Source organism: Diplotaxodon limnothrissa, linkage group LG5 (genome assembly GCF_057381915.1).
Source record: "Diplotaxodon limnothrissa isolate DT_005_m linkage group LG5, D_limnothrissa_male_GT1.1, whole genome shotgun sequence".
Lineage (NCBI taxonomy): Eukaryota > Metazoa > Chordata > Actinopteri > Cichliformes > Cichlidae > Diplotaxodon > Diplotaxodon limnothrissa.
The window spans coordinates 5884752-5900513 of NC_140600.1; the positions used below are offsets into that span (position 1 = coordinate 5884752).

The 15762-nt window shown below is 39.7% G+C and overlaps 1 protein-coding gene across 1 annotated transcript in view; it reads right to left on the reverse strand.

The window, feature by feature from the left end:
• Positions 1-15762, reverse strand: part of fbln2 (fibulin 2) — a 72363-nt gene that overhangs the window by 32107 nt on the left and 24494 nt on the right. The gene's annotated exons all lie outside the window — the stretch shown is intronic.

A 15762-nucleotide genomic window follows, 5' to 3' on the forward strand; every position in this document is an offset into this window, starting at 1 on the left:
ATATGCCATGGGTAACGTGCATATCTAAGAAGTCTCCATTAATACTAGCTAATATGTCCGAGTTTTTGAGCACCGCATGCTGTCATCCTACTTTCTCTGGGGAGGCTATGGTTGTTTTGGCAAGACAGAGTTAAACCAAGTTCTGAAGAATCGTCTTCTCTGCTTGGCTTCTCCCTCTTTTGGAGAGTCCATTTTTGGATTTGTGCCACATCTATGATTTGCCACTTTTAAACCAGAGGTTTTCTAATTAAAGTGCCTCTGACTGGAGTTAATAAAATCAAATAAACAGATAAAAGTGAGGGCCACGAGCTTGTAGTTCTCTGTGTTTGGGAGTGAGGATCAGAGATGTTCTCTCACGCAGAGCTGATTCCCATTGAGGATGGCATGATGGCTCTGTAAATTAAATCAGTTGCAATCCTTAACTGGCCATTTTAGTCATTCAGTGAGGGAATACCAAAATAAAATCCCAGTAATGGCTCCTCTTTAAAACCGTCTCAATTGCCATCCATTTAGTCAGAGGAAAAAAAATGTCATAATTTTAATGCCATCAACTGAAGGAAACGAGCATAGAATGCATTTGAAACCAGGAACCAATTAAATCCCCACAACTGAATGAATGCATTTCATATTTCTAAACTTCACAGCAACAAATTACTATCGATGCTCAAAAGAGGGAGAAAAAAAAGCTCAATTTGTTGCTTCCATTCAGCTGATTGCAAGCAAAGATTGTCCACATCAAGAGGATCCCGATTTGGCAGCCACTGATCAATGGCCATCTCTGCCACACCGCAAGCTCCCAACAGAGACTTCAATGCCCCCCTCTACCACCACCTCCCTCCGGTGAGCATGTAACAGCAAGCCTGGCTGCTCTGTGCGAAGCTTAGTTGGGGGATGTACACACCATGAGACAAACTGCTGTTGCTGCCTGGCACTGTAGAGAGCCAAGAGCTCGTCAGCCTCACCATCGCCTCCACGTCAGTCCCCAAAACCGTCTCACATTTACATTTACAAAAATCAGCAGTAAAAACAAAAGAATTTTAATAACGTTCATACTTTTCTATGCACAAAAGCATGTAGGCATTAAAAATGAGTGCGTCACACACACACACACACACACACACACACACACACACACACACACACACACATCAAACTTCACTCAGTGCCCTTTGAAGAAAAGCCACTGACAAAGAGCTTTTGTTTTTCAACTCAATAAACCTTCTTTGGCTTATTTATAGCACACAACATTTGCATATTCTTCACACTCAGGCCGCTGTGAAATGAAGCTTTGTTTTATAACTTTGAAGACAGGAATATAATTTGTCAACAACAGCAAAAATACATTTACAAAAATCAGCAGTAAAAACAAAAGAATTTTAATAACGTTCATACTTTTCTATGCACAAAAGCATGTAGGCATTAAAAATGAGTGCGTCACACACACACACACACACACACACACACACACACACACACACACACACACACACACACACACACACAGCTAATTACATTTCACTGTCTGGATTTGTGCTGAAACATGAAGCTTATTTCTCGTAATTAAAACCAGCTACATCAGAGAATTGGCTCCACAGAGTCAAATATAGCAGTTTGATAAGATTTAGCCATTTCCTGCATGCATGTAATATCCACCATATTCACCTCAAACCATAATTGGTCTGAAACTGTGCTAATCCCATTCTGCACGCTTGTACATTCGTATAGAAAAAAAAGAAAAGAAATAGTTCCCGAGTAGGGGTGGGTTCTTATAATCGATTCATCGATTAAAATCGATTCTGGCTTGGATAACGTAAAATCGATTCATTAAAATCCTGAATCGATTTTTTAATATAAATTTATTTTGCCCAAAATGCCAGAATCTCAGGTGAAATCTCACAAAATTTCAAGAACCACCAAACAGTTAAGACAGTAAATGAGAGCAGGAACACGGATTCTGCACAAAGACTTAAACACACAGCGGGACCCGCGGATCAGAATCAGTTAGATGTCGCTTTTCTCACAGTCGGGGCTGAAAGCCGACAGCTCGCTGACTCTGATCTGTCGGCGGGTCTGCGCTTTGTGTGCACGCCCTTTATGAGCCGATTCTAAAGCTGTTAGTTTGATCTCTCTCCAAACAATATTGACCGAACCAGCAGCAAAAGAAGATCCAAACGCTTCACATAAACATCGTCATGAATTCACTCTGACTTTTACTGTTTTGCTTCCACCGCGATGCGCAGCTCTCTCTCTCTCTGTACTTCAAGAACAGTTTCCCTTTCTTCATTATTCGCTTGCTTGTTACGCACAAGTCTACTGTTGTTTACAGGCTGTCGGCCGCTGTTTTTTCCCTTTTACATTCTTCCGAAAAGAAAACCTCATTTCTGCTGTTCAATACTGAACAAATTTAAACTTTTTAAAATTATTCAAAATGCAAAACGCTGTGTCTGTAATAAAACCGCTGTAACTTCAGAGGTGATGTTCATATGTTGATTAATGGTTTTCTTTCGTTTTTGATGTACTGCAGAATATTTTTATAAAATCCCAGGCCAGGAAAATCACCTTCATGTTTTTCTGTGTTTTATCCTCAGCTACTTTGACACAAAGGCCTCTGCTGTGATGCTCACACCTGTGATAAAGTCTTGCGTGTGTCAGCTTCCTTTTTATTGATACAAAAATATGTAAATGTACTGATCTGAATTATAATATTTCTGACTGTCAAAATTTCCCAGATTTAAATCGAATCGAATTAAATCGAATCGTGGATCGAATCGATTCGGGGCCTTGTGAATCGGAATTGAATCGATTCTAGAAATCAGTGACGATACCCAGCCCTATTCCCGAGAACACAGAAAAATAGTCGAGCTTCACTCTGAAATTCTATTTGAATTCACTCGCCTGCATTCAGCTTCATCCCAGTCCAACATCTTTTGATAAAGAACTTTTATAGCAAAAACTTACTGTGCATAATTTATAAGTATTGACATTAGAAAACAGCATTAACTTGTAGGATGCTTAAAAGTAAAAATGGCTTCTCATTTTTCCCCCAAAACATTGTCATTGTTAAATCTGTGAGATTTTACTGTCAAATGCACAAATGTCTTCTAAAATCTGTTAAATCTGTTTATTGTTTTGTTTGTTTGTTTGTTTTTTTCAAAAATCTCTGTCTTCATTGGGCACCTACTTAAACTGCTGTGTAGGCTACATGACAGTATTTCCATGGCCGTGCTCTTACTCTACTACTGACAAACAAAATAGTTGATTTACTGAAATAACTAAATAATTAATTCATGGCTTAAATAAGTTATGAAGCAGAAACAGTGGCTGCTAGCATAATAAATTACACATTCACTTTACAAGTGAACGATCCCATGTTTGATTCTAGGCGGAGACACAAAGAGAATTCTGTGTAAAAATCAGCCAATTAAAACATGTGGAACCACCAGCTGTTGCGATGCTTTGTAAATAAGGAAACAACAAAAAGAATCTTTTTTTTTTCATTAAGCGAAAATGTTACAAAAACATCAAAATAATGGTGCGATTTTCTTAAATGTGACAATTCTGGGTTTCTGTCAGTGTATTACAAGCCCTGTGGCTAGCCTGGCCCACATTTGCACCCACTGTATTTAAGCACATGTGGAAGGTATTCAAAGAAGGACATCAGTAACATCAACCTTTGATTAGTCAAGTCCTGTTGTGAAGTTTCAAGTTGAGCATTTTGGCTCTGACTGAGACACTCTGGGACACAAAATGCTCTTAGGCGTGTATCTTGCCAATAATTAATGAAAGAACACGCTGTTTATAGCTTTTAAGTCTGTAAATCATTGAAGTCCAAAGGTTATTTCCCCATAGATTTCCATACACTCACACTCTTACACTCAGCTTTCTTCACCACGATGGACCAGTACAGCATCTGAACCACTGCAGCCGTGGCCCCAATCCTGTCAGTGTCTCGCTCCCTTCTCCTCACTCATAAACAAGACCCCGAGACTCTTAAACTTCTTCTTCACTTCAGTTGGGTACTCCACCCTTTCCTGGCTGAGTATCATGGCCTCAGATGTGGTGGTGATATTCTCATTCCAGCCACAATCGGCAGTGAACTGGTCCAGTGAGAGCTGGAGGCCACCAACTGAATTACATCAGCGGGCCTCGGACCGGTACCGGTCCGTGAGTCATTTGATACCGGGCCACGAGAGTTGAGGCTCAGGTGTGAAATGTATGGTTTTCAGGGTTTTTATCGGTTTTCAGCGTTATTTTGTTATCGTTTTTATCGTTAACTCGGTTTTCCTGGGTCTTTTCACGTGTGTTATGAATAAATCTTCTTTTTTTCGGTACCGGTACTAGTTTTATTTTGTTGTATTTATCCGCGACACCTTAAAGGCCGGTCCGTGGCGCAAAAAATGTTGGGGACCGCTGAATTACATCATCCGCAAAATGTAGAGATGAAATCCTGAGGCCACAAAGGTGGAGGCCTTCCCACTGCATGGCTATGCCTAGAAATTCTGTCCACACTGTTAAAAGGATTGGCGACAGTAATTCAGAACAACACTTCACAGCAGTTGTACAGGGACTAAAGGGCTCATAACAGTGGGCCAGATTATATCTTTCAGCAGGCCTGGGAATCTCTATGTGTTTCCTTGGATAAGCTGAAGGAGGTTGGATGTGAGGAAGAAGATGGATGATGGACTGATGGATAGATGTTCCCTGCCTCATTTAAGAATTTTAAGAATATTTTTTCATGTAATATTTCTGGATTATGTATGATATACAGCGTATAGACATGCAAAAAACATTATCCAAACCTGAGTTTGTATACAGACATTCATTGGGGCAAGTGGAAAGCAGCATAATGTCTCACTGTTATCAAAAATATGTTCCAAGAGTTCCTGCCAAAAGCCAAATATGATTTTCAGATGCAGGGTCAGATGGAACTTAACAGTTAAGAGTAGCCTTCTAATTAGAAGGTAAGCACATATATTTATAGCTTGAAACCACACTTCTGTCAGTACCTTTTGTTGAAATAGTCAGAGCAGCTGCTGAGATGGCAGTGCTGGTCATGTAGCAGATGGACTGAAAATAAGAGACATCCGTCCACCTAAGGAGATCCCATGGGGTTTGTCTGGACAGATTAGCCCAGGCTCACACAGCTCACCCATCATTACTTTGTCTGGCCAAACACAGACCTTACCACCCACCCACTGAGACACAAGTGAACCCATCTGCACCACCTGAAAACAAATGACAACAACCAGCGATCGCGTGATGTCATGAGTGTCTGCTGCTTATAATGTGTCAGGAGTTTGGATGGTCTAGGACAGGGGTCGGCAACCTGCGGGTGGTTTGGGAAAATAAATTGGAAGTATTTAGCTGAAGTGTATTTTATTTGTGTTTAGTTCTTTTTTTAACTTGTAGTTCTAAATTGGAAGATTATTGTGATATTGAAATATAAAACTAAGATTATATTTTATTATTTTTCATCGCTCAAAATAAGCGTCACACTCCCGGAAGCCGGTGTACCCGCCGAAACGCCGTGCATTTATCGAGACTTTCAACCCCAGGTAGGGCAGTTATGGATCTTCGGATCCACATTATGTCAGCAGCTCCACCGTGAATGATGTTAAAAACAAACACCGGTCACGCCTCACAGACGACAGCTTACAGTCCTGCGTAAAGTCACTTCGTACAGCCCCGATTTGCAGACGCTGTGCGCAGAGGTTCAGGAGCAGAAGTCCCATTGTAAACATACCACGACAGACCCGACGATGTTTCCATGAACATGCTTTTGAACATCTCTTTATTGACCACTTTTCACACAGGGTTGCTGTACGCATACAGCCGGCTGTAGCTTTTCAGCTCACAGCCCGAGTCCGACACATATCAACACAACAGCAGAGACTTTAAGGCAGCGAGGCGTGATTGCCCGCTCAGGTGCGTCCGACTCCCCTGCAGCGGCACTGCAGACCACGTCCCGCCACACACATTAACCAGGTAAAATACATATTTAGGCAGAATTTTGCAAATATCTATTTTTTTTTTTAGCAGCATAGTGCTTTTTTCCTGCAAGTGATGAGCCCAGAGCCTTGACACCAAACACTATTTGTATTTTGCCACTAAAAGAAATCACATCAACATAAGTAGTCTAACTTATTTTCAGTATATATTTTTTTAATTCTAAAAATATTGTACATACTGTAAGTGCATGCACTGGATATGGCTTAAAGGTGCATTAATTTATATTATGTGAAAGGGTAGTAGCAAACCAAATAACATTCAAATCAGCAGAACTCACTTTCTCATCGCGTCTTTAATCATTGTTGATTGTCGTAAAGAAGAACTTCACACAAATCCAGCTCAAATGCTCGGGTTTCTTAATAGTTGCAACTGAACGATTTAGAAAAAACTTGTTACCTGTACATAAAACATAAACATAACATCATCTTCTAAAAGTATCACTAGTTGAATTTAGGAATTTATGGCTGTGTTTCTGTCCAATTATAAGTCCTAATATTTACTCAGTTTGAAGCTCCATGTTGGTCTCCACCAACCTCAGAGAACTATGTATGGTGTTTCAGCTGCTAAATGCTCCTGTTTGTTTATCAACCAAACACCACTGTTTGCACCCTTTGATACTCAGCAGCTGGTGTTGAATCAGGCTACTGAACATTTTTCAGCTACCTGTTTGATAAACTAAAATGGGAAAGTTGTGCGATTGTAAAACAAAAACAAAGTAGTGAAAGGTGCTAAATCCTGTCATTAAGTAAACTAGTTACTGGTTACTGGCGATCTTTGCCTTCATTTCAGAAAGAGGCAGATGAATCTATTGATGCCGTAACCCCGTTCCATGCACCGCCCGCTAACACTACGCTCTGCATAAAGGCAACATGCTAGTTGCTTTGATGAAACTCTAATATTTCACATAATATTACCACATATTGTGCATTTATACCAATATATGGAACCATTATGTTTATTATTGACAATCTTAGTTTTTCAAGGTTAAACATTGAAATTTCTCTCTTTTGTTACACTTGCACTTCTCTCCCGTAAGATCAGTCTACTTTCTTTCTGATGCGCAGTGCTAGAGTCCAGAGTTAAAGGTGAATGTGGGGCAATATAAAGAATGTGAATAATAGAATAAATATTTAATAAAAGCTGCCATGCTTACCAAGTGCACAGTACATTTCTCTTAATAACGCTATAATAAATATTTGATTTACTGCCTAGAATGTTTAAGTAGCTTAAATGAACAGTGGCCTTCACTGACCAGGCACCACTGAAGTGCTTAATCCAATACAATATAGTGATTTCAGAATCACATTAAGCCCTGAATGTTTAGCAAAGCCTAGAATCTTCTTAATTGTTCATCATGTATGACATTTATGTTTTCCACTAAAAGTACCTTTATAGCCAGAACATGCAAGAGGAAACTAGCCCCTGCCTGCAGACTTCTCTTAAGCCCTACCACAGACGATATTGGGAACATCAGCAGCGTTTTACTGGGAGTAGTTTGTCAAGTCTGGGCAACTTTTTAAATACATTTTTTATGGGAAAAGTTGGGCTATATTCTACTAAAACAACCCCCCTCTCATCCTAGTATGCCTATGCCAGACAGACGTTTAGTTCAGTAAGTCAGACTAGCATGCATTGATGGATAACTGATAATAACACCAGTTTTGGAACCAACTCTGTGATAAAATACTTCAGTAAAACCCGAGAAAAAGGAAAAAGCTCCACGTGTTCAAAAAATGTCAGCATTTCATTCTCTACATTTTAATTTTCAGCTTCCTGTGGGAGGAAGACACCGCAGCCAAAGATCACACCTGTCAACCATTTCAAACCATTTTTTTGGCAGACAAGCCACTTTTCAATTTCAGCTCAAGAAACAGGTGTGGATTTACATGACTCATTCCGTTTGTGCGTCTTGTGGAAATTGCCAGTAAAGTTGGCGCATTATAGATGAATTGCTGCATCTCTTCAAGGTTATGCGATCAAAGGCCATGACCAACAGTCTAAGACAACCTAAGACATTATTGTGGTCAATGTATGGGTTGTTGAATTTCCCAACAAACATCATGTGAGGTTTTAACATGACCACAGTGATACCAATATCATCCTCATTTCTTCTTGGCCTTTCTTCCCACTCAGCTTTACAGGGTCTCATCTGCAAAGCAGAAACTGCTGAGTTCAAAGGCCTATCCTTACACTGAGTCAGAGCTGCGGTTTGACAAAAATTGAAAACAAAAGCCCCATACAGTACTGTGCTGCTCTGCCTTCCTCGGAGGCAAAGCTAGACATTCTCTGGGTTTATCCCCAGCTGCTTCATGAGAATTAACTTCTGCTGTTTTCCTCTGAGTATGAGACAGCAGGCATCTTTAAATCCAAATTCAATGTTCCAAATTTGACCTAAAAGTGTAATTCACTGCCATCTTTGCAGGTCTACATCAAACAGACACAGATGTAATAAACTGCTGCAATACAACACCAGTGTGGTGCATAAGCTCTAAAGCTATCCACAGCAAATGTCCGTAATGAGTAATTTCCTTTATAATCTGGTACATTCACATTCTGTCAGTGTGCATTATTCTCAATGGTGTTTGCATCACGAAGGCTCATTTTGTTGGGAATCCCACAGCAGCAACAGTCTGGATGAGCTATGGCCTTGAAAACAAGAGTTTGAGAGAGATGCACAGATTGGCCACAAAATGCAAACTTCTCTATCAGATTGTCTCTCACATCTGTCAGTCACAGCAATCCCAAAGTGGAAGGTTTTGATAGTGGCTGAAAATGTAAATATTAACATGGTATGTTAAGTTTGTTGTGTGAGATCATTCTCACTATGTGCTGCTTACCGGGCATTAAACTGTACAACCAGGTGGAAAACACAATGAAACATTTAGCAGCTAAAATTCGATTCAGTTCAGTTTTATTTATATAGCACCACTTCAGAAAATCAGTCACCTCAAGGTGTTTTACATGTAATGTCACCATATCAGTAACACTACTCCTATGAGCAAGCACTTGGCAAAAATGGGAAGGAAAAAGTCCATTTTAACAGGAAGAAAACTCCCTCGCGTAACTAAGGAAGGGTTCAGGGTCACCTGACCCAATCCCAATTATAAGCTTTGACAAAAGGGAATCTTAAAAGTAGAGATTAATTATGGCGTTCCACAGGGTTCTGTGCCTGAACCAATTCTACTTACATTATACATGTTTCCATTAGTCAGTATCATTTGAAGGCATGGTATACATTTTCATTGCTGTGCAGATGATATCCAGGTTAATTATTTATTTATTTATTTATTTATTAACCTTTATTTAACCAGGAAGATCCCATTGAGATTAAAAACCTCTTTTTCAAGGGAGACCTGGCCAAGATAGGCAGCAGCAGATGTCTCACAGTTACAGAAATTACTCAAACACAGGCAGCAACAACACACATGCAACAATAAGTGAAAGAATACAAATAAAATAAAAATAAAATTCAATAAAATTCAAATAAAATAAAAAGTCAGTTAAAATGACAATCAATCTAATTGAAACAGTTGCATGTTATGGACTTGGCCTCAAGGATTCGTAGTTTAGATTTAAAATCACTTAATGAAATGAATTCAGTCATTTTCCAGTCGTTCTGCAGTTCGTTCCAGGCCGAGGGTGCTAAATGGACAAAAGCTCTTTTACCAAGTTCAGTTCGGGCAAATGGAACAGAAAGCAACAAGTAACCATGCGGACGAAGAGAATACCGACCAGCATGTTTCATTACAAGCAGGGAACATATATAAGAAGGCAGCAACCCAAGTATCGCCTTATATATAAAACTGTATAAATGAGAGTTCCTCCGACTTACCAAAGCAGGCCATCCTACCTGAGAGTATAACTCACAGTGGTGAGTCTGAAATTTACAGTTAGTGATGAACCTCAGACAAGCATGATACACAGAATCAACCATTCGAAGACATTGAGCAGAAGCATTCATATATAGAATATCACCATAATCCAGCACAGGCAAGAATGTTGCAGCAACAAGCCGCTTCTTTGTATTAAAAGAGAAACACAACTTATTTTGAAAATAAAATCTCAGTTTTAACTTCAGGTTTTTCACAAGATTCTCTACACGTGGTTTGAAGGTAAGCGAGTCATCAATTAAGATTCCCAGATATTTATAGGTGTGAACCAACTCTATTTTATTACCTTCAAGAGTGGTTACTGATGGGATTGTTTGGGCTCGTCTCCTTGATTTAGAAAACAACATGAGCTTTGTTTTGTCTGCGTTGAGAACAAGTTTAAGCTGATGTAATGAGTGCTGGACAGCAGAAAAGGCTTTCTGCAAGGAGTCGATGGCTTGGACAAGAGTTGAACCACAGCTGTAAATAACTGTATCATCAGCATAGAAGTGCAAGTTTGCATCTGGCACATGTAGACTAAGATTGTTTACGTAAATGATAAATAGAAGGGGACCTAATACAGAACCCTGTAGCACTCCGCTGTGCACTGTAACAAAGTCAGAACATAGACCGTCAGATTTAATGCACTGAGTCCTGTTACTGAGGTAGTTTGAGAACCATGCCACTGCTCTCTCAGAGAGTCCTGACTGGAAGAGTCTAAGTTTTAAAATACAATGATCAACAGTGTCAAATGCTTTTGACAAATCAATAAAAAGGGATGCACAGTGTTGTTTTTTATCAAGTGCAATAGTAATATCATTTACCACTCTAATTGCAGCTGTGATAGTACTGTGATTCTTCCTAAAGCCTGATTGATATTCAGATAAAATGGCATTGATGTGCAAAAACTCCTTTAACTGCTCACACACAAGAGCTTCAAGAACTTTGGCCAGCACAGATAGATTAGATATTGGTCTGTAATTAGTTAACACTGCTGGGTCGCCCCCTTTTAATAGAGGAACAACAAAAGCTGATTTCCATACTGAGGGAATTTTATTCATGTCCAGTGTGAGGTTGAAAAGTGTTGTGAGAGGCTCTGCTACAAAATCAGCTGCCAGTTTCAAGAAGTAAGGATCTAGTAAGTCTGGCCCTGGAGATTTTCTAGGATCTAACAGTTTAAGAGCTTTACATGAAGCCAGATGAAACGGACCAATTTATTGTGTCATCTTGAAATCTTGAAGTCCCCCAGGCTTACTGCTCATTAAATCTGAAGATTTAACATTCAGCCTTTTATATTTAAAATGATACAGAGTGCTATAACAGAGTTTATCCATATGTGCTTATAGTAAATCATCTTTATTCTTAATCAAAGATATAAATCTAATTAATATGTTGAATAAGAAATGCAGTTTGAGTAATAAAAATTATTCTAATCTCTAGATTTTGTGTGTGTAGACATGATCCAGCTTCGACCTGGGCAGATTAGTGTCTGTGTGTAGCTGCAGGAATCTGTCACCAACCCAGAGAATCATGAGCGAGTCCCCATCGGCTCCGTCTAAGCACTGGGTAAAACTCATAGGAGTTGATTCAGACTTCCTGTATTAGGGTGCTGGTTTCACAGATCAATATTCTTAAAGACTTAAAAGCCTGAATGACCTCTAATTTCCTGCTTCTAAATTCAAATAAAACTGAAGTGATTGTATTCTGCCCTAATCTCAGAAACATGGGTTCCAATGAGACACTTACTCTGGATGGCCTTACCTTGGCCTCCAGTTCTGTGGAACCACAACACCCTCTCTACTTAAAACTCTCCTAAGAATCAGACTTAAAACTTTACATTTTGAAAAAATTCCTAATCAGGGATTTATCGCATGACCCTGAACCCTCAGTTATGCTGGAATAGACCTAGGCCAGGGGTGGGCAACTCCAGGCCTCGAGGGCCGGTGTCCCTGCAGGTTTTAGATGTGTCCTTAAGCCAACACAGCTGATTTAAATGACTAAATTAGCTCCTCAACATGTCCTGCAGTTCTCCAGAGGCCTGGTAACGAACTAATCATGTGATTCAGGTGTGTTGACCCAAGGTGAGATCTAAAACCTGCAGGACACCGGCCCTCGAGGCCTGGAATTGCCCACCCCTGACCTAGGCTGATGGGAACTTCTCATAATATTGTTCTTTCTTCATCCTCCATGTGTTTATACCCCACACCGAATTTAATCAGTTATTATTCATCTCTGGCTCCCTTCCACAGCGTATCTTTGTCCTGTCTCCCTTCCTTCAGCAGATGGCTGCCCCTCCCTGAGCCTGGTTCTGCTTAAAATCTCTTCATGTTAAAAGGGAGTTTTTCCTTACCAAAGTTGCCAAGGGCTTGTTCAGAGGGGGTTGTCTGATTGTCTGGGTTTTTGATGTATTATTGAAGGGTCTACAACTTACAATATAAAGCACCTTGAGGTGACTATTGTGGTGGTTTGGAGCTTGATAAATAAATTGAACTGAAATTACTTGCCACTTAAAAAATGCTTGTCCCCTTATGCTCGCTCCTCTTCTATAGCACTAGCTACAGTCCTGTAAAATTATCCAAAGTATTGCAGTAGTCACTGGCAAATGCTAGAGATCCAGCCAGGCTCACAGCCTCCCCACATGAGCAAAGGAATCACAATGAACAAAAGAACAACAAGCAACATAATTAAAGCGCTCATAATGTATTTACAACAACAGTGGTCAATTTTTCCCCATAGTCAAATGCTCAGTCTTTATATCAGGATGTTTACAACAGTTCTCAGAGTAGAAGGAAGAAAAGTTAAATCTGGCCACTTTGTGGTCCTTGAATTTACTTGGGGGAGAACTCTCTTGCTAAGACAGGATATTGGATAACAAGTTTATGCCAGCACTCCGATGTCATACTCTTATTCCAAAACAGGCATAATGGATGCTCGAAGGCTGCCCAGGAGTTCATCATGGTGAGGGAAAGTCTTCAGAATGTAAGATATGAGCAAGCAAAAGCCTAACAAACTGTGGACTTCATACAAGCTCTCGAGGGCTGACTTGTAGCAACAGGCACTAAACAGACTGGTCACTTCCTGATGTGAGGTGCCTTGGTAAGACTGTGCTTTTTAAATAGTTTTTAATTGGTTAATTTGGAGGTGCTCACCTCGTGTGATGCAAGTGTGGTTTCCATTATGAAAAGGCAACCAGGACAGTATAATGTGCTACTTTTCATTCAGCTCGCTGTTTCATGTTTTCATTGTGAACCAATATTTGTGGCCTAGTTTGCTGCAAAAATAACAATCTTCTGTTTCCCCAATTACCCCTCCTCCTCATCAAGAGGTAGCAAAGATTTGAATGCACTCAACAGTAGATCCAAGCATTTGTTGACTCTGTCTCATGACAAAGTCCTAAAGCACAAACAAATGCAGTCTTCTGGATGATTAGCTGCTTGATGCCCCACTTTAGTTCTGGCAGGTCGCAAAGAAAGTGCACTGACTAGAGTGGTAACAAAAGCAAACTAAGCCATCTTTCTAAATTCAGATAAGAAGAAGGAAGCCACTTCTATATCATTATCTACTTTTTACTTCCTGCCAATGAGGCTTCACAAGCAAAATTGCCCCAATATCCACTGAGAACAAAGCGAGCGAGAGCATGTTGAGAGACGGAAAGCTTTCACAGATCCACTCAAGATATGTAAAAGAAAGCCATCAAGCAGATATGCAAGAGGGTAACAAGAGATGTGAATCAATATCATCCACTATTTACAACATCTATGCCAGATGCTGAATGCAGACATCTTAAGAGGCATCTTCAGTTATTGGGAATAAGAAAAGATTAAAAGAAATCTGTCGCTGATATTTAGAGCTGAGCTTTGTTCCCCTCTGTGATGAAAAAACAACAGCAGAGCAAAAGGAAACGAATGAAATGCGCGTCCTTTTGCGTATCCTTACATTGTGCTCTGTTGCTATGCCATGATGTGGGCCACTATGTAAATATTGGAACAGCCATAACACCAGTATTCTACAAAGTAAAATATTTAGTGGACAGTATTCCCAGATAGTCATCTGTGCAGTCTGTGTTTAGCTGGAGAGAATGGAGTATTGTTTTGGTGATTGGGGTCATACAGTAGGTCGGGCAGCAGTGGTTAGGGAAGCGGACCTTCATAACAGCAGTATTACCCATGGACAGGGCTGTAGGGGTTTGTAGGGCTCTCTCATTAATGTCTTTGTCTCTATCTTTCGCTCGCTCTCTTTTCCTCCTCACACACACATGCACACAGGGAGATGGAGACAAGTTTCAAACGAAAAACAAAAACCTGGGGTACTTAAAGCTCTTATGTTATATCAGAGGCCTGGAGACAATGGGAAGATGCAGGGCACCCGAGGGTTGGAAAACACTTTGTAAATAATTGAGATTGTGTTCCTTTGTTTTGTTTGTCTTTAAATGACTGACTCTCTGTCTTGGTCAAGTCAATACTGCAGGCAGCAGTATGAGAGAGCCAGATGATTTGTTGCTGCTGCAGAGCCTGGCATACTTCATTTGAAGGGTTTCCTTCTTACTTTGTGACTGCTTGATCTGGAAAGGGTCAGATGTCGACCTTCACGAGGTGACTCCAAGAAACTGGAGTTAATCCTGTGCTGTATTCATGCTGTTGTTATAGACTATTAAGGACATTTGCTCTGCCACCTTTCACCTTTCCCTGAATGAGCAAATATTAATTACTACTACTACAGTGTAACTATTAAAGTGGAAAGGACGTTATCAGACTTTTTTCAGTTTTTCAAGAGATCAGAACATCTTAAAAATGGCTCAGAATAAACATCTGTAACTTCATATCTATGTTGACCAACAGGAAACAGATACACACATAATTCTACATCTGAACGATCAGTCATCTAAAGCTACGTCTACGAAAAGCTAAAACCAGGAAAACTGTCCTGCCTGAGAGAGCAGAAAGTGTGGCTCAGACTGCAAACAGTGCAATGGAAATGCTCTGTTGAAATTATTTCAGATAATGAGACGTGATTACACAAGCATCTGGGACAAACTGCTGTGTGTTTGCCACAGTGTGTTTTGACTGTTTCTTTTCCAAGCCATTGCAGTCAATAGTTTCTAGAATTGGCTACCACAAAATACTGGTCAAACGTTTTGGCAGCGGCACCACTGCCTAAATTTAAAATAAAAAATTTTTGCCAATAAAGTTTTTGAAAATAATAAAATGCTTGAAATTGTTCTTTACTACAGAAACGTAAAAGCAATCTAAATAAAACCTAAAGTATAATTTAGAATTTATGCCACTGTCAAAAATTTTCCTCATGACCGTATGACTTTGCCATGCTTAAATTAATTAATCCTAGGGGTCCTAACTATGTTTTCCAGTTTCTGGGAAGATTTAAAGGTAGAAAAAGTGTTTACACTGCCATTAGATATCATGAACTTCTGTTTCAAGATAAATGAGCAACAGTGCTCACCTACAAAAACCTGCATCTACTACTGATATACCCTAAAATAGCATGAATATAACCCTTACATAATTCATTATCATTAACAAATTTTCACCACATTACAACCATTAAAAAACTGATAAAGACAGAATCACCTTAAACCATAAAACTGTGGTTCATGGTACAGCATTTAATCAGTGCTAGCATATACAAACTTTCTCATTGGCCTGTTTAGCTAACAAAGCACTAACACCCTGCAGCCAAATGATATGCTGTTATGTCCAAGCACTATTCCAATGTGACAAGCAAGTCAAGCAGTGCTTGTATGGAAGTGAAATGTAAAAATATCATCAACAAAAATATATTAAAGTAAAAACATTTCTCTACTTTTATCTAAAAAGCATCCTGTCATAAAGATTCTCTAATACCTGTTTATATGCGCACTTTTGATTAC